Source organism: Lissotriton vulgaris, chromosome 1_1, assembly GCF_964263255.1.
Source record: "Lissotriton vulgaris chromosome 1_1, aLisVul1.2, whole genome shotgun sequence".
Taxonomy (NCBI): Eukaryota; Metazoa; Chordata; class Amphibia; order Caudata; family Salamandridae; genus Lissotriton; species Lissotriton vulgaris.
The window spans coordinates 1,281,955,511-1,281,976,306 of NC_141685.1; positions in this window are offsets into that span (position 1 = coordinate 1,281,955,511).

Here is a 20,796-nt window from a genome sequence, read left to right on the forward strand (position 1 = left end):
CCGACGGAGCCGGGAGCCCGGGCGACCATCTTGGCCACCGGTCTGGCTCCGCCCCCGATGTCTCCACTTTCATGCATGAAACTATTGTTGGCCCTCAGATTGTCTGTGGTTTTCTAATTCCTGAACTATATCCCCTCCCTCCTACGAATTCTCGCTACGAATTCTCGCAACATTGTTTTTGTGTACTGTACCTTACTATGCTCTTGTAACTGATCCTAAATGTAAAGCGCTCTGATACCCTCTTGGGTCAAGTTTGCGCTATATAAAACTTTATAAATAAATAAATAAAATATATAAATCTTGAAAAAGCATAATAGTCAAATCCCCATATCCTCCCCACACCCACATCGAATAAGACAACATTCAGTGCTAAACGCCAACCTTAAAACTCCCACAACAAGAAAAAAACATACTGCAGGTAATGCACACCATTGGTCGTGACATTGCTCCTAGGTGAGGTGCAACAAAGATTAATGCAAATAGTCCAAATGTGTGCAAGGGGGACTGCCCCCACTGCATCCCCTACAATCTCAATTTATTTTATTTTATTTATTTATAAAGTTTTATATGGCGCAAACTTGACCCAAGATGGTATCAGAGCGTTTTACATTTAGGATCGTTGCTTTAAAAGTTACATCAGTTACAAGAACACTTTAAGGTACAGTACACAAAAACAATGTTGCTAGAATTCGCAGCGAGAATTCGTAGGAGGGAGTTGATATAGTAGTGGAGCGACATCTTCTGGCAGGACTTGCTAGGGTTTTTGGTGTGGATCCAGAGGTACGGATTGATCTAAGGAAGTTAAGGGCCTCCAGAGCTTGCAGAAAAATATGCGTCTTTCCATCAAGTTCCACCTTGAGTCTTGCAGGATTGAACATGGAGTCTCTGATGCCCCAATCCCGAAACAGGCACCAGACCTTTTTTTTTTTTTTTTGAGACCAACGGTCCCAGATTTTATTTAATTTCACAAGTAATAAGCCAATAGATCATACAAAGTCATATAAACGACAATCATTACCCAGTCAGTAAAATTTTCGACATTTCGGTCATATATAGGTGAAAATAAACAGTAGCCAGGGAAGATGCATTAGTCCGCAATTGTCAGTTCCAGGAGAAATCTTGGGTTGCAGTGCCTGCAGCGTTTATCACTGCAGAAGGACCAAGGTGGTCATGATAGCCAACAGCGATTATTCTAGGCTGCGTTCCCTGGTTGGCACGGATGATGTTAAAGACAGGAATCACATCCGACATTGCCATATGAGCCACAGGGCTATAGTCTTGTGATCGTGGCAGTATTCAATAAACATTGTAGAAAGGGTAAACGGGGCGGGGAAGATTAACATCATCGTGAGCACAGCAGAAACAAGCTAACTGCCAATCAAGAGAAACAATAGGGAAATAACGGAAATAGGAGGGAAAACACTTCAACAACAATCAGACTAGTGTTAGCGTGTACAGTAGTGTATCAGTGACCCTAACGGCGTATGTGACGTTTCAGCAGGGAGATCACATTGGCCTCGTGCAGAGACGCCGGAAGTTCAGCATCTTCAGATGCCGCCTTGTACACTCTTAACAGTTCCGGTATTAGTAACAAGGAATAGGCCTTGTAAAATTCGGCCGGGAACCCATCCGGGCCCGGCGCCTTGCCATTAGAGAGGGAAAAGATCACCTCTCGTAACTCCTCACTAGTAAGCTCCTCCCCCAGCTCCGCCTGTTGAACAGGCACCAGACCTTGGTGAACTTACATCTGGCTTCTTGGACCACAGGGATGAAGTCCAGAAATATGGAAATCGGCGATCCCTGGTTTTGAAACAGGCCTTTCTCCCTTGCCAGGCGGAGGACATTGTTACGGTCCTGGCAGTTAAGAAGCCTGGTGATAATGGGCTTTGGCGGGACACAGGGAGGGGGCTGAAGACCAAATAACTTGTGATCCCATTCCACAAGGAATGCCACAGAGATACCCTGCTGGTAAAGTCATCTCATACGCAGACATGTGTCAGTATTAGTAGATTCAGCAGTACCCCCCCCCCCTCCCCATGGCAAATATTGTTGCGTCTAAAGCGTGCTTCTGGATCCTCATTCTTCATTGAAATGGCCAAGACCTGCTTTTCAAGCTTAACAACTTTAGCTCTAATATCTGTACCATCTTCCTCGAGGTGCAAAATTTGCCATTCTGTTCCATCGATCTGCACGTCCATCCATATGTTCCGTGAGGCGGTCAAGATGAGTAGCCATAGAGTCAACTATCTTAGCATCAACGGATTCCAGACCTAAGGAGCTCAATAAGGATAGCCATTGTGGAGTCAGAGGGCTCATCACTTACCGCATCTTGCAAGTGATCCACAGTGGCGGCGGCAAAGTCTTCTTTGTGTCAAAGCGGGGGTTTCTCCTGCTGCAGTTAACCCGTACCCATTGCCAGAGTAAAGGTCAATGTAGGTTCCACTAGGTAATTTGCATAGCCTCCTTTCAGGGTCTCCTCGGAGGGGATTTCTCGGAGAAGCAGATGTAGGTACAGCTATAGGGTGGAGTCAACAAACACCTTATTAATTTCACAGTGTTAGCCCAGGGATGGACGCCTGCTTGATGGGCCTCACACAATTAGGCAGGAAGAAAATGTGGGGGGCTTGGCACAGGGGGTGAGTCACAAAAACAGGACTTGGTAGCACTACCCAGGTGAATACCGGATCTGTTTTCAGTGCAGTGCTCTACTCAGTGGACCAATATAACTGCATGAGGAAGGAGATCTTCAGAAACAGGGTGGCGGCGCAACTCCCTCACTGAATATTGAGGGTTAACAGAGATGTGCGTGCTTTCAGTGCCTTTTCATATTGCCTTGCGGACTGGACCTTGCTGAGAACATGTACAACTAAGAAGACCAAGGAGAAGATGTCCGCTCTGACCAAAAAGTCGGCTCTGCTCCCATGCAAGGCAGCACAAGCGACTCAAATGAAGGGGACCTCCAGATGGCCGACACTATGGTGGAGCCCCAGCTAGTGCACTCTCCATATCCTGGGCACACAGTGCACCCGCCATTGCTGTTGATATACAGGCTTCACGCAGAGCCAGGAGATCCTCCAGGGGCCACTACCGCCAGACTCTCGGGGCACTTCAACATTCGGCCAAGTCCGCCTGCCGCACAGCGCCACAGCACAGCTTCAATCGCAACCAGCGCGACCCTCTCACCAGCTTCCGGGAGGGTCAACCATGTTACCAGGATTGAGGGTGGGGCTGCTATATTTTAGCAGTGCATCCTACCCGACACAGTGAGTGGGCAAGCAGAGTGGTCCCAGGCTCTCCTTCAGGCCCTGACACTACTGGGCTTCTGAGGCCTAATCTCCCGAACACGATTCAGAAAAGGGGGTGGTGATGAACAGAGTGTCTGAATTAAGCAGACCACTCTTACCCAGTCCAAAGATCAGGGCTTGATCCATCACCGTTATTTATCTCACTGCACCATCCCAGCTCAGAACCTGGCTATATGCAAATCAGTCTGTCCCTGGCCCAGTGCATCATGGGAACAGGGCAGACTAAACTACCAAGCCAATTCTTCACCAGAAAGGAGACAAGCTACCGGGGGCTTGGTAATTTGGTCTGCCCTGTTCCCATGATGCACTGGGCCAGGGACAGACTAATTTGCATGTAGCCAGGTTCTGAGCTGGGATGGTGCAGTGAGCTAAAAAAACGGTGATGGTTCAAGCCCTGATCTTTGGACTGGGTAGGAGTGTTCTGATTAATTCAGATACTCTGTCCATCACCACCCCCTTTTCTGAATCATTTTGTCCACCATAAGCGTGGAAGGGTATACTCAGATGTGAGTCCCTTGCTCACTGCACCATCAGGATTCAAGCAAGCCGGGCTGAAGACGGCTGAAATGCCAGAAACCGGTCCCCGGAAGCTTGTTTCCTTCCCAGTATAAGAATTGGCTTGGTAGTTTGGTCTGCCCTGTTCCCATGATGCACTGGGCCAGGGACAGACTAATTTGCATGTAGCCAGGTTCTGAGCTGGGATGGTGCAGTGAGCTAAAAAACGGTGATGGTTCAAGCCCTGATCTTTGGACTGGGTAGGAGTGTTCTGATTAATTCAGATACTCTGTCCATCACCACCCCCATTTCTGAATCATTTTGTCCACCATAAGCGTGGAAGGGTATACTCAGATGTGAGTCCCTTGCTCACTGCACCATCAGGATTCAAGCAAGCCGGGCTAAAGACGGCTGAAATGCCAGAAACCGGTCCCCGGAAGCTTGTTTCCTTCCCAGTATAAGAATTGACTTGGTAGTTTGGTCTGCCCTGTTCCCATGATGCACTGAGCCAGGGACAGACTAATTTGCATGTAGCCAGGTTCTGAGCTGGGATGGTGCAGTGAGCTAAAAAACGGTGATCGTTCAAGCCCTGATCTTTGGACTGGGTAGGAGTGTTCTGATTAATTCAGATACTCTGTCCATCACCACCCCCTTTTCTGAATCATTTTGTCCACCATAAGCGTGGAAGGGTATACTCAGATGTGAGTCCCTTGCTCACTGCACCATCAGGATTCAAGCAAGCCGGGCTGAAGACGGCTGAAATGCCAGAAACCGGTCCCCGGAAGCTTGTTTCCTTCCCAGTATAAGAATTGGCTTGGTAGTTTGGTCTGCCCTGTTCCCATGATGCACTGGGCCAGGGACAGACTAATATGCATGTAGCCAGGTTCTGAGCTGGGATGGTGCAGTGACCTAAAAAACGGTGATGGTTCAAGCCCTGATCTTTGGACTGGGTAGGAGTGTTCTGATTAATTCAGATACTCTGTCCATCACCACCCCCTTTTCTGAATCATTTTGTCCACCATAAGCGTGGAAGGGTATACTCAGATGTGAGTCCCTTGCTCACTGCACCATCAGGATTCAAGCAAGCCGGGCTGAAGACGGCTGAAATGCCAGAAACCGGTCCCCGGAAGCTTGTTTCCTTCCCAGTATAAGAATTGGCTTGGTAGTTTGGTCTGCCCTGTTCCCATGATGCACTGGGCCAGGGACAGACTAATTTGCATGTAGCCAGGTTCTGAGCTGGGATGGTGCAGTGAGCTAAAAAACGGTGATGGTTCAAGCCCTGATCTTTGGACTGGGTAGGAGTGTTCTGATTAATTCAGATACTCTGTCCATCACCACCCCCATTTCTGAATCATTTTGTCCACCATAAGCGTGGAAGGGTATACTCAGATGTGAGTCCCTTGCTCACTGCACCATCAGGATTCAAGCAAGCCGGGCTAAAGACGGCTGAAATGCCAGAAACCGGTCCCCGGAAGCTTGTTTCCTTCCCAGTATAAGAATTGACTTGGTAGTTTGGTCTGCCCTGTTCCCATGATGCACTGAGCCAGGGACAGACTAATTTGCATGTAGCCAGGTTCTGAGCTGGGATGGTGCAGTGAGCTAAAAAACGGTGATGGTTCAAGCCCTGATCTTTGGACTGGGTAGGAGTGTTCTGATTAATTCAGATACTCTGTCCATCACCACCCCCTTTTCTGAATCATTTTGTCCACCATAAGCGTGGAAGGGTATACTCAGATGTGAGTCCCTTGCTCACTGCACCATCAGGATTCAAGCAAGCCGGGCTGAAGACGGCTGAAATGCCAGAAACCGGTCCCCGGAAGCTTGTTTCCTTCCCAGTATAAGAATTGGCTTGGTAGTTTGGTCTGCCCTGTTCCCATGATGCACTGGGCCAGGGACAGACTAATATGCATGTAGCCAGGTTCTGAGCTGGGATGGTGCAGTGACCTAAAAAACGGTGATGGTTCAAGCCCTGATCTTTGGACTGGGTAGGAGTGTTCTGATTAATTCAGATACTCTGTCATCACCACCCCCTTTTCTGAATCATTTTGTCCCCCATAAGCGTGGAAGGGTATACTCAGATGTGAGTCCCTTGCTCACTGCACCATCAGGATTCAAGCAAGCCGGGCTGAAGACGGCTGAAATGCCAGAAACCGGTCCCCGGAAGCTTGTTTCCTTCCCAGTATAAGAATTGGCTTGGTAGTTTGGTCTGCCCTGTTCCCATGATGCACTGGGCCAGGGACAGACTAATTTGCATGTAGCCAAGTTCTGAGCTGGGATGGTGCAGTGAGCTAAAAACGGTGATGGTTCAAGCCCTGATCTTTGGACTGGGTAGGAGTGTTCTGATTAATTCAGATACTCTGTCCATCACCACCACCTTTTCTGAATCATTTTGTCCACCATAAGCGTGGAAGGGTATACTCAGATGTGAGTCCCTTGCTCACTGCACCATCAGGATTCAAGCAAGCCGGGCTGAAGACGGCTGAAATGCCAGAAACCGGTCCCCGGAAGCTTGTTTCCTTCCCAGTATAAGAATTGGCTTGGTAGTTTCGTCTGCCCTGTTCCCATGATGCACTGGGCCAGGGACAGACTAATTTGCATGTAGCCAGGTTCTGAGCTGGGATGGTGCAGTGAGCCTAAAAACGGTGATGGTTCAAGCCCTGATCTTTGGACTGGGTAGGAGTGTTCTGATTAATTCAGATACTCTGTCCATCACCACCCCCTTTTCTGAATCATTTTGTCCACCATAAGCGTGGAAGGGTATACTCAGATGTGAGTCCCTTGCTCACTGCACCATCAGGTTTCAAGCAAGCCGGGCTGAAGACGGCTGAAATGCCAGAAACCGGTCCCCGGAAGCTTGTTTCCTTCCCAGTATAAAAATTGGCTTGGTAGTTTGGTCTGCCCTGTTACCATGATGCACTGGGCCAGGGACAGACTAATTTGCATGTAGCCAGGTTCTGAGCTGGGATGGTGCAGTGAGCTAAAAAACGGTGATGGTTCAAGCCCTGATCTTTGGACTGGGTAGGAGTGTTCTGATTAATTCAGATACTCTGTCCATCACCACCCCCTTTTCTGAATCATTTTGTCCACCGTAAGCGTGGAAGGGTATACTCAGATGTGAGTCCCTTGCTCACTGCACCATCAGGATTCAAGCAAGCCGGGCTGAAGACGGTTGAAATGCCAGAAACCGGTCCCCGGAAGCTTGTTTCCTTCCCAGTATAAGAATTGACTTGGTAGTTTGGTCTGCCCTGTTCCCATGATGCACTGGGCCAGGGACAGACTAATTTGCATGTAGCCAGGTTCTGAGCTGGGATGGTGCAGTGAGCTAAAAAACGGTGATGGTTCAAGTCCTGATCTTTGGACTGGGTAGGAGTGTTCTGATTAATTCAGATACTCTGTCCATCACCACCCCCTTTTCTGAATCATTTTGTCCACCATAAGCGTGGAAGGGTATACTCAGATGTGAGTCCCTTGCTCACTGCACCATCAGGATTCAAGCAAGCCGGGCTGAAGACGGCTGAAATGCCAGAAACCGGTCCCCGGAAGCTTGTTTCCTTCCCAGTATAAGAATTGGCTTGGTAGTTTGGTCTGCCCTGTTCCCATGATGCACTGGGCCAGGGACAGACTAATTTGCATGTAGCCAGGTTCTGAGCTGGGATGGTGCAGTGAGCTAAAAAACGGTGATGGTTCAAGCCCTGATCTTTGGACTGGGTAGGAGTGTTCTGATTAATTCAGATACTCTGTCCATCACCACCCCCTTTTCTGAATCATTTTGTCCACCATAAGCGTGGAAGGGTATACTCAGATGTGAGTCCCTTGCTCACTGCACCATCAGGATTCAAGCAAGCCGGGCTGAAGACGGCTGAAATGCCAGAAACTGGTCCCCGGAAGCTTGTTTCCTTCCCAGTATAAGAATTGGCTTGGTAGTTTGGTCTGCCCTGTTCCCATGATGCACTGGGCCAGGGGCAGACTAATTTGCATGTAGCCAGGTTCTGAGCTGGGATGGTGCAGTGAGCTAAAAAACGGTGATGGTTCAAGCCCTGATCTTTGGACTGGGTAGGAGTGTTCTGATTAATTCAGATACTCTGTCCATCACCACCCCCTTTTCTGAATCATTTTGTCTACCATAAGCGTGGAAGGGTATACTCAGATGTGAGTCCCTTGCTCACTGCACCATCAGGATTCAAGCAAGCCGGGCTGAAGACGGCTGAAATGCCAGAAACCGGTCCCCGGAAGCTTGTTTCCTTCCCAGTATAAGAATTGGCTTGGTAGTTTGGTCTGCCCTGTTCCCATGATGCACTGGGCCAGGACAGACTAATTTGCATGTAGCCAGGTTCTGAGCTGGGATGGTGCAGTGAGCTAAAAAACGGTGATGGTTCAAGCCCTGATCTTTGGACTGGGTAGGAGTGTTCTGATTAATTTAGATACTCTGTCCATCACCACCCCCCTTTTCTGAATCATTTTGTCCACCATAATCGTGGAATGGTATACTCAGATGTGAGTCCCTTGCTCACTGCACCATCAGGATTAGAGCAAGCCGGGCTGAAGACGGCTGAAATGCCAGAAACCGGTCCCCGGAAGCTTGTTTCCTTCCCAGTATAAGAATTGACTTGGTAGTTTGGTCTGCCCTGTTCCCATGATGCACTGAGCCAGAGACAGACTAATTTGCATGTAGCCAGGTTCTGAGCTGGGATGGTGCAGTGAGCTAAAAAACGGTGATGGTTCAAGCCCTGATCTTTGGACTGGGTAGGAGTGTTCTGATTAATTCAGATACTCTGTCCATCACCACCCCCTTTTCTGAATCATTTTGTCCACCATAAGCGTGGAAGGGTATACTCAGATGTGAGTCCCTTGCTCACTGCACCATCAGGATTCAAGCAAGCCGGGCTGAATACGGCTGAAATGCCAGAAACCAGTCCCCGGAAGCTTGTTTCCTTCCCAGTATAAGAATTGGCTTGGTAGTTTGGTCTGCCCTGTTCCCATGATGCACTGGGCCAGGGACAGACTAATTTGCATGTAGCCAGGTTCTGAGCTGGGATGGTGCAGTGAGCTAAAAAACGGTGATGGTTCAAGCCCTGATCTTTGGACTGGGTAGGAGTGTTCTGATTAATTCAGATACTCTGTCCATCACCACCCCCTTTTCTGAATCATTTTGTCCACCATAAGCGTGGAAGGGTATACTCAGATGTGAGTCCCTTGCTCACTGCACCATCAGGATTCAAGCAAGCCGGGCTGAAGACGGCTGAAATGCCAGAAACCGGTCCCCGGAAGCTTGTTTCCTTCCCAGTATAAGAATTGGCTTGGTAGTTTGGTCTGCCCTGTTCCCATGATGCACTGGGCCAGGGACAGACCAATTTGCATGTAACCAGGTTCTGAGCTGGGATGGTGCAGTGAGCTAAAAAACTGTGATGGTTTAAGCCCTGATCTTTGGACTGGGTAGGAGTGTTCTGATTAATTCAGATACTCTGTCCATCACCACCCCCTTTTCTGAATCATTTTGTCCACCATAAGCGTGGAAGGGTATACTCAGATGTGAGTCCCTTGCTCACTGCACCATCAGGATTCAAGCAAGCCGGGCTGAAGACGGCTGAAATGCCAGAAACCAGTCCCCCGGAAGCTTGTTTCCTTCCCAGTATAAGAATTGGCTTGGTAGTTTAGTCTGCCCTGTTCCCATGATGCACTGGGCCAGGGACAGACTAATTTGCATGTAGCCAGGTTCTGAGCTGGGATGGTGCAGTGAGCTAAAAAACGGTGATGGTTCAAGCCCTGATCTTTGGACTGGGTAGGAGTGTTCTGATTAATTCAGATACTCTGTCCATCACCACCCCCTTTTCTGAATCATTTTGTCCACCATAAGCGTGGAAGGGTATACTCAGATGTGAGTCCCTTGCTCACTGCACCATCAGGATTCAAGCAAGCCGGGCTGAAGACAGCTGAAATGTCAGAAACCGGTCCCCGGAAGCTTGTTTCCTTCCCAGTATAAGAATTGGCTTGGTAGTTTGGTCTGCCCTGTTCCCATGATGCACTGGGCCAGGGACAGACTAATTTGCATGTAGCCAGGTTCTGAGCTGGGATGGTGCAGTGAGCTAAAAAACGGTGATGGTTCAAGCCCTGATCTTTGGACTGGGTAGGAGTGTTCTGATTAATTCAGATACTCTGTCCATCACCACCCCCCTTATCTGAATCATTTGTCCACCATAAGCGTTGAAGGGTATACTCAGATGTGAGTCCCTTGCTCACTGCACCATCAGGATTCAAGCAAGCCGGGCTGAAGACTGCTGAAATGCCAGAAACCGGTCCCCGGAAGCTTGTTTCCTTCCCAGTATAAGAAATGACTTGGTAGTTTGTTCTGCCCTGTTCCCATGATGCACTGGGCCAGGGACAGACTAATTTGCATGTAGCCAGGTTCTGAGCTGGGATGGTGCAGTGAGCTAAAAAACGGTGATGGTTCAAGCCCTGATCTTTGGACTGGGTAGGAGTGTTCTGATTAATTCAGATACTCTGTCCATCACCACCCCCTTTTCTGAATCATTTTGTCCACCATAAGCGTGGAAGGGTATACTCAGATGTGAGTCCCTTGCTCACTGCACCATCAGGATTCAAGCAAGCCGGGCTGAAGACGGCTGAAATGCCAGAAACCGGTCCCCGGAAGCTTGTTTCCTTCCCAGTAAAAGAATTGGCTTGGTAGTTTGGTCTACCCTGTTCCCATGATGCACTGGGCCAGGGACAGACTAATTTGCATGTAGCCAGGTTCTGAGCTGGGATGGTGCAGTGAGCTAAAAAACGGTGATGGTTCAAGCCCTGATCTTTGGACTGGGTAGGAGTGTTCTGATTAATTCAAATACTCTGTCCATCACCACCCCCTTTTCTGAATCATTTTGTCCACCATAAGCGTGGAAGGGTATACTCAGATGTGAGTCCCTTGCTCACTGCACCATCAGGATTCAAGCAAGCCGGGCTGAAGACGGCTGGAATGCCAGAAACCGGTCCCCGGAAGCTTGTTTCCTTCCCAGTATAAGAATTGGCTTGGTAGTTTGGTCTGCCCTGTTCCCATGATGCACTGGGCCAGGGACAGACTAATTTGCATGTAGCCAGGTTCTGAGCTGGGATGGTGCAGTGAGCTAAAAAACGGTGATGGTTCAAGCCCTGATCTTTGGACTGGGTAGGAGTGTTCTGATTAATTCAGATACTCTGTCCATCACCACCCCCTTTTCTGAATCATTTTGTCCACCATAAGCGTGGAAGGGTATACTCAGATGTGAGTCCCTTGCTCACTGCACCATCAGGATTCAAGCAAGCCGGACTGAAGACGGCTGTAATGCCAGAAACCGGTCCCCGGAAGCTTGTTTCCTTCCCAGTATAAGAATTGGCTTGGTAGTTTGGTCTGCCCTGTTCCCATGATGCACTGGGCCAGGGACAGACTAATTTGCATGTAGCCAGGTTCTGAGCTGGGATGGTGCAGTGAGCTAAAAAACGGTGATGGTTCAAGCCCTGATCTTTGGACTGGGTAGGAGTGTTCTGATTAATTCAGATACTCTGTCCATCACCACCCCCTTTTCTGAATCATTTTGTCCACCATAAGCGTGGAAGGGTATACTCAGATGTGAGTCCGTTGCTCACTGCACCATCAGGATTCAAGCAAGCCGGGCTGAAGACAGCTGAAATGCCAGAAACCGGTCCCCGGAAGCTTGTTTCCTTCCCAGTATAAGAATTGGCTTGGTAGTTTGGTCTGCCCTGTTCCCATGATGCACTGGGCCAGGGACAGACTAATTTGCATGTAGCCAGGTTCTGAGCTGGGATGGTGCAGTGAGCTAAAAAACGGTGATGGTTCAAGCCCTGATCTTTGGACTGGGTAGGAGTGTTCTGATTAATTCAGATACTCCGTCCATCACCACCCCCCTTTTCTGAATCATTTGTCCACCATAAGCGTTGAAGGGTATACTCAGATGTGAGTCCCTTGCTCACTGCACCATCAGGATTCAAGCAAGCCGGGCTGAAGACGGCTGAAATGCCAGAAACCGGTCCCCGGAAGCTTGTTTCCTTCCCAGTATAAGAATTGACTTGGTAGTTTGGTCTGCCCTGTTCCCATGATGCACTGGGCCAGGGACAGACTAATTTGCATGTAGCCAGGTTCTGAGCTGGGATGGTGCAGTGAGCTAAAAAACGGTGATGGTTCAAGCCCTGATCTTTGGACTGGGTAGGAGTGTTCTGATTAATTCAGATACTCTGTCCATCACCACCCCCTTTTCTGAATCATTTTGTCCACCATAAGCGTGGAAGGGTATACTCAGATGTGAGTCCCTTGCTCACTGCACCATCAGGATTCAAGCAAGCCGGGCTGAAGACGGCTGAAATGCCAGAAACCGGTCCCCGGAAGCTTGTTTCCTTCCCAGTAAAAGAATTGGCTTGGTAGTTTGGTCTACCCTGTTCCCATGATGCACTGGGCCAGGGACAGACTAATTTGCATGTAGCCAGGTTCTGAGCTGGGATGGTGCAGTGAGCTAAAAAACGGTGATGGTTCAAGCCCTGATCTTTGGACTGGGTAGGAGTGTTCTGATTAATTCAAATACTCTGTCCATCACCACCCCCTTTTCTGAATCATTTTGTCCACCATAAGCGTGGAAGGGTATACTCAGATGTGAGTCCCTTGCTCACTGCACCATCAGGATTCAAGCAAGCCGGGCTGAAGACGGCTGGAATGCCAGAAACCGGTCCCCGGAAGCTTGTTTCCTTCCCAGTATAAGAATTGGCTTGGTAGTTTGGTCTGCCCTGTTCCCATGATGCACTGGGCCAGGGACAGACTAATTTGCATGTAGCCAGGTTCTGAGCTGGGATGGTGCAGTGAGCTAAAAACGGTGATGGTTCAAGCCCTGATCTTTGGACTGGGTAGGAGTGTTCTGATTAATTCAGATACTCTGTCCATCACCACCCCCTTTTCTGAATCATTTTGTCCACCATAAGCGTGGAAGGGTATACTCAGATGTGAGTCCCTTGCTCACTGCACCATCAGGATTCAAGCAAGCCGGACTGAAGACGGCTGTAATGCCAGAAACCGGTCCCCGGAAGCTTGTTTCCTTCCCAGTATAAGAATTGGCTTGGTAGTTTGGTCTGCCCTGTTCCCATGATGCACTGGGCCAGGGACAGACTAATTTGCATGTAGCCAGGTTCTGAGCTGGAATGGTGCAGTGAGCTAAAAAACGGTGATGGTTCAAGCCCTGATCTTTGGACTGGGTAGGAGTGTTCTGATTAATTCAGATACTCTGTCCATCACCACCCCCTTTTCTGAATCATTTTGTCCACCATAAGCGTGGAAGGGTATACTCAGATGTGAGTCCCTTGCTCACTGCACCATCAGGATTCAAGCAAGCCGGGCTGAAGACGGCTGAAATGCCAGTACCGGTCCCCGGAAGCTTGTTTCCTTCCCAGTATAAGAATTGGCTTGGTAGTTTGGTCTGCCCTGTTCCCATGATGCACTGGGCCAGGGACAGACTAATTTGCATGTAGCCAGGTTCTGAGCTGGGATGGTGCAGTGAGCTAAAAAACGGTGATGGTTCAAGCCCTGATCTTTGGACTGGGTAGGAGTGTTCTGATTAATTCAGATACTCTGTCCATCACCACCCCCTTTTCTGAATCATTTTGTCCACCATAAGCGTGGAAGGGTATACTCAGATGTGAGTCCGTTGCTCACTGCACCATCAGGATTCAAGCAAGCCGGGCTGAAGACAGCTGAAATGCCAGAAACCGGTCCCCGGAAGCTTGTTTCCTTCCCAGTATAAGAATTGGCTTGGTAGTTTGGTCTGCCCTGTTCCCATGATGCACTGGGCCAGGGACAGACTAATTTGCATGTAGCCAGGTTCTGAGCTGGGATGGTGCAGTGAGCTAAAAAACGGTGATGGTTCAAGCCCTGATCTTTGGACTGGGTAGGAGTGTTCTGATTAATTCAGATACTCCGTCCATCACCACCCCCCTTTTCTGAATCATTTGTCCACCATAAGCGTTGAAGGGTATACTCAGATGTGAGTCCCTTGCTCACTGCACCATCAGGATTCAAGCAAGCCGGGCTGAAGACGGCTGAAATGCCAGAAACCGGTCCCCGGAAGCTTGTTTCCTTCCCAGTATAAGAATTGACTTGGTAGTTTGGTCTGCCCTGTTCCCATGATGCACTGGGCCAGGGACAGACTAATTTGCATGTAGCCAGGTTCTGAGCTGGGATGGTGCAGTGAGCTAAAAAACGGTGATGGTTCAAGCCCTGATCTTTGGACTGGGTAGGAGTGTTCTGATTGATTCAGATACTCTGTCCATCACCACCCCCTTTTCTGAATCATTTTGTCCACCATAAGCGTGGAAGGGTATACTCAGATGTGAGTCCCTTGCTCACTGCACCATCAGGATTCAAGCAAGCCGGGCTGAAGACAGCTGAAATGCCAGAAACCGGTCCCCGGAAGCTTGTTTCCTTCCCAGTATAAGAATTGGCTTGTTAGTTTGGTCTGCCCTGTTCCCATGATGCACTGGGCCAGGGACAGACTAATTTGCATGTAGCCAGGTTCTGAGCTGGGATGGTGCAGTGAGCTAAAAAACGGTGATGGTTCAAGCCCTGATCTTTGGACCGGGTAGGAGTGTTCTGATTAATTCAGATACTCTGTCCATCACCACCCTCTTTTCTGAATCATTTTGTCCACCATAAGCGTGGAAGGGTATACTCAGATGTGAGTCCCTTGCTCACTGCACCATCAGGATTCAAGCAAGCCGGGCTGAAGACGGCTGAAATGCCAGAAAAAGGTCCCCGGAAGCTTGTTTCCTTCCCAGTATAAGAATTGGCTTGGTAGTTTGGTCTGCCCTGTTCCCATGATGCACTGGGCCAGGGACAGACTAATTTGCATGTAGCCAGGTTCTGAGCTGGGATGGTGCAGTGAGCTAAAAAAACGGTGATGGTTCAAGCCCTGATCTTTGGACTGGGTAGGAGTGTTCTGATTAATTCAGATACTCTGTCCATCACCACCCCCTTTTCTGAATCATTTTGTCCACCATAAGCGTGGAAGGGTATACTCAGATGTGAGTCCCTTGCTCACTGCACCATCAGGATTCAAGCAAGCCGGACTGAAGACGGCTGAAATGCCAGAAACCGGTCCACGGAAGCTTGTTTCCTTCCCAGTATAAGAATTGGCTTGGTAGTTTGGTCTGCCCTGTTCCCATGATGCACTGGGCCAGGGACAGACTAATTTGCATGTAGCCAGGTTCTGAGCTGGGATGGTGCAGTGAGCTAAAAAACGGTGATGGTTCAAGCCCTGATCTTTGGACTGGGTAGGAGTGTTCTGATTAATTCAGATACTCTGTCCATCACCACCCCCTTTTCTGAATCATTTTGTCCACCATAAGCGTGGAAGGGTATACTCAGATGTGAGTCCCTTGCTCACTGCACCATCAGGATTCAAGCAAGCCGGGCTGAAGACGGCTGAAATGCCAGAAACCGGTCCCCGGAAGCTTGTTTCCTTCCCAGTATAAGAATTGGCTTGGTAGTTTGGTCTGCCCTGTTCCCATGATGCACTGGGCCAGGGACAGACTAATTTGCATGATAGCCAGGTTCTGAGCTGGGATGGTGCAGTGAGCTAAAAAACGGTGATGGTTCAAGCCCTGATCTTTGGACTGAGTAGGAGTGTTCTGATTAATTCAGATACTCTGTCCATCACCACCCCCTTTTCTGAATCATTTTGTCCACCATAAGCGTGGAAGGGTATACTCAGATGCGAGTCCCTTGCTCACTGCACCATCAGGATTCAAGCAAGCCGGGCTGAAGACGGCTGAAATGCCAGAAACCGGTCCCCGGAAGCTTGTTTCCTTCCCAGTATAAGAATTGGCTTGGTAGTTTGGTCTGCCCTGTTCCCATGGTGCACTGGGCCAGGGACAGACTAATTTGCATGTAGCCAGGTTCTGAGCTGGGATGGTGCAGTGAGCTAAAAAACGGTGATGGTTCAAGCCCTGATCTTTGGACTGGGTAGGAGTGTTCTGATTAATTCAGATACTCTGTCCATCACCACCCCCTTTTCTGAATCCTTTTGTCCACCATAAGCGTGGAAGGGTATACTCAGATGCGAGTCCCTTGCTCACTGCACCATCAGGATTCAAGCAAGCCAGGCTGAAGACGGCTGAAATGCCTGAAACCGGTCCCCGGAAGCTTGTTTCCTTCCCAGTATAAGAATTGGCTTGGTAGTTTGGTCTGCCCTGTTCCCATGATGCACTGGGCCAGGGACAGACTAATTTGCATGTAGCCAGGTTCTGAGCTGGGATGGTGCAGTGAGCTAAAAAACGGTGATGGTTCAAGCCCTGATCTTTGGACTGGGTAGGAGTGTTCTGATTAATTCAGATACTCTGTCCATCACCACCCCCTTTTCTGAATCATTTTGTCCACCATAAGCGTGGAAGGGTTTACTCAGATGTGAGTCCCTTGCTCACTGCACCATCAGGATTCAAGCAAGCCGGGCTGAAGACGGCTGAAATGCCAGAAACCGGTCCCCGGAAGCTTGTTTCCTTCCCAGTATAAGAATTGGCTTGGTAGTTTGGTCTGCCCTGTTCCCATGATGCACTGGGCCAGGGACAGACTAATTTGCATGTAGCCAGGTTCTGAGCTAGGATGGTGCAGTGAGCTAAAAAACGGTGATGGTTCAAGCCCTGATCTTTGGACTGGGTAGGAGTGTTCTGATTAATTCAGATACTCTGTCCATCACCACCCCCTTTTCTGAATCATTTTGTCCACCATAAGCGTGGAAGGGTATACTCAGATGTGAGTCCCTTGCTCACTGCACCATCAGGATTCAAGCAAGCCGGGCTGAAGACGGCTGAAATGCCAGAAACCGGTCCCCGGAAGCTGGTTACCTTCCCAGTATAAGAATTGGCTTGGTAGTTTGGTCTGCCCTGTTCCCATGATGCACTGGGCCAGGGACAGACTAATTTGCATGTAGCCAGGTTCTGAGCTGGGATGGTGCAGTGAGCTAAAAAACGGTGATGGTTCAAGCCCTGATCTTTGGACTGGGTAGGAGTTTTCTGATTAATTCAGATACTCTGTCCATCACCACCCCCTTTTCTGAATAATCTCCCAAACAGGCTGCATCCATGGCAGGCAGGATTATAGCCCCCAGGGAAGGTGGTAGTCAGTTCACTAGTTGCAGCAGGGTCAGTCAGTCTCTTGTTTCCTGTCTACTGGACATGGATTAAGGAGGGTGAGGGCAAGTTACACATGCCCTCATCTCCCCCGCCAGTCAGAGCTTCGCACTAGGTGGCCATCTTGGAGACCTGCAAGGCCACGCCCACAAATTTGTTAATTAAATTATTGTTAATTTCCTATATGGTTCTGAGTGTGGGAAGTGTTTTTACTATATAGATTATTTTTGATTCAAAATGAATCGTTCACTGATAATTATATAAATGAATTCATTGATAAATTGTTAATTATTTGTGCTGTTTATTTGTTCATTTGTTTTTCATTGGGCAAATTTTCTCTATTGATTTTGTTTGTTTTCTTTCATTTCTAATGTAATATTCATTATGTCGCATTTTTGTATCATTTTGATTTTTTTATTTCTATTAATTGTTGGTGTAAATTGTTTTAGTGTAGTTTTTTAATAGAAAATATTTTTTTATTTAAAAAAAAAAAGGAATATAAATGTGTATTTATTCATTTCATTTGTTTTGCGGGAACGAATAGTGAATCTGACCTCTCTTAAGTCCACGACTGTCCCTACTTTTGCTCATTTCGGAGTGGGAAAGTAATATCTGAACACTTGTTTATACTACTTTTTTTAAAGTATTTATCAAAGTTGACCAATTTTTTGGTCCTTATATCACTAAAGCTGCTACAAACTTAGGCAATATTACATTAGGGGACAGGCTTCCAGCCTAATGCACTTACGTTGGCCCCACCACACCAAACCGGGCTAGAAACCCATATCGCATTGGTGCTTGGGTGCAATCATGAGACTACTCGATTTACCGGGACCAACATGCCATTCTACCTCAAACTTTAGCCTAAATAGCATCCGTTCTGCCTGGTGTGCTCCCTAGATCCAATCTGCAGGTCCATCCAGTCTGCAGGTCCATCCAGACTGCAGGTCCGGTGTGAGGCCTTTAGCAAATCCTCTGGGGAGGAAGGTATTGGATCTAACCAGTGTTTACAGATCTCCCTTCAAGCAAGAAGCAATAGATAAAACAGCAGACACTGCTGAGATCTACCTAAGAAGCTGTGTAATGCAGTACGTACCCCAAACAACATCAGCATGTAGCTCAGCTTGATTATAACTCCTAAAATTTCCACAATGATATGACTCACGATCTCCCGGTTCCTGCTAATCGAGGGGCAGTTGGCAAACGTATTCATCATTTGCTTCAAGCTGGCCTCATCTTCTGCTTCTTGGAGCCGGGTTCTGTACAAATCTTGCAATCCTTTGGGGGAGTCCAAAATATTCTTTTAAGCGTGAAATAATGGTTCCTTTTTCAGACGTGTGGAATTTAATAAAATATCTACTTGTCCATGGGGCAGGATGCTTCATAAATTGACTTACCCTGCAACAAAATCCACGTGTCCCTTTCTTTTTTTTTTATTTTTTATTGAGAATTCCTGGTACAAACATGGTAAAATTCATTATTCATTTCGATATTAGCATGAACAGTGGTAAAACCCAGATACCATAAAATGCATCCGAAGCATAAAACCAGTACTTAAAAGAATCACCGTATATATGCAGCATACATTTAGCAAATCGGCAGACAGAAACAACCCAACATAATTCCTGGGCTGCTGCTATAATCACTATTAGAATCTGGAATCCCTCCATCTTTGAAGCGGGGCCAAGATATTCAAACCCATTTCCCGAGTTTTCCTGCCCTTATATTTATATAGACAGGATTCAATATTGTGCATCCCCAGAAGTCTGGCAAGACACATCTGGAAGGGCAGGGCTGTAATATCCTTCCAGCCAGCAGGTATAAGAATCCGGAGCACCGCAACAGAGATAAAAACCAAAGCTTCATCCTCTTTTTTCAGCACCAGCTTACTATCCGTGCCTAGTAACATCAAGGTAGGAGATAGATTAACCTTTGTATCTAGCAGCCCTTCCACAAATTTCTCAATTTCCCCGCAAATTATATTTAATTTCTCTCATGATGAAACATATGCAACATATTCGCGGGACCATCATTGCACCTAGGGCATCTATCATTTTCTCTCATGCCTCACTCAAACAGCTTTGCTGGTGTAAAATACAAATTAAAAAGTGTTTTTTAATGCTGTGCCCGCAAATTGGGTGATCGGAATAACTTTTTATTTAAAATTAGGGCTGTATTCAGATCGACATCAGGGTCCCCTAATTTTTTCGGCCCAAGGTCTTGGTTTTCTCCAGGTCATCCTTGCTACCTAACAACAACAAGTTATATACCGTTTTAATCTTATTCACCCCCTTTAATACATAATCTAGCATTGTGTTACCCGTACCTGAGGAGATGCCTGGTCTTACGGCCCGCTGTGTTTGGGATATCTGTGCAAATTTAAACCATTGGTTGGAGGGAATACCGTACTTCTGCTGGATAGCTTCGAACCCCATTATAGAGTCCCCTTCCATAACATCACCTTTTGTCTTAATACCCTGCTCCTCCCAGAGTCGGCAATTGCTATCATTATTAGGCTGTGGGAATAGACTAGAGTTCCATAATGATAGGTAGGGGTTAATTTTCGGGATGGCTAGTGTCTTTTGCACAAGTTTCCAGACCCCCCCAGGCCACTATCAAAACCTTATATAATATTGTCGCTCTACTTTCCTCAGTAGTAATCCCAGAGCCTCTCTCCCTAGTAGTAATTCAAATATAGAAGGTGGGTCCTGATTACCCCGAGATAGATTACCATGTTAGTAGGTGGTTCAAATAACATGGTCATCTGGGTCAATAGACATGTCCAATGATAAAGCCTTAGATTTGGCAGAGCAAGCCCACCCCTTTCCCATGGAAGAAACATATGTTTCGATGAACGTCTGACTTTACCATACTGCCAAATAAACCTAATAAAAATCGATTGTAATGATTTAACCCCTTCCATGCTCATGACGAGCTCAGCTCGTCATGCAGTACAATGCTCCTGTGCTCATGACGAGCTGAGCTGGTCATGAACCATGGGATTCAAAGGCTCTCAGCACAGCAGAGGGATCCTCGGCAGCAGCCATATGGTTAATCAGCCCCTCGTCTATAAGAAATGGTACAGAACGACAAAAATACAAAACCTTGGGGAACATGGTCATTTTTATAACATTCACCCTGCCTATCGGGGACAGATGCAACACATCAATTCACTTCAGCTCGGCCGTTATTTATTTGATATCTTCAATAATTTGATCTACCGCCGCGTTCACCCTAACCCCTAGGTATACTGCTGAATCCACATATCTTGCGTCTACTTCAATGATATTGTTAGTGTAGATTATTTGAGTTTTGCCCTCGTTCAAAAAGTACCCCGATGGGCTACCGTACTCTTTCGCTATTCCAGCAATAATTGACAAAGCATGCTCCGGATCTGGAGTAATGAAGGCCAGATCATCGGCATATGTTATCAATTTATTTTCAAAACCATTGAGTATTACTGGCCTGATCTGTGCACAACCGATGATCCTCCGTATCAGAGGATCTATATATAACGAAAAGAGTATCGGTGAGCAGGGACACTCTTGATTAAAAAAAAATCCGAGCTTCCCCCCACCAATTGGATTCTGGCCACGGGATCTTGATACATGGCCATAAGGGCGCACATAATTTTGGGGCCAAAGCCTCTACCTGCCAGTATACCCCACAGATATGTCCTTGCTACACGATCAAAGGCCTTTTCCGTGCCGAGGAGGATCTTGGCCATCCGCCCCCCCCCTGAGACAGCATGGGCATCGAACAATGTTATCGCTCTCCTAATGTGGTCCGTCGTGCTGCGACCCGGCACAAACCCATGCTGCCATGGGGAGACCAGACCGCCGAT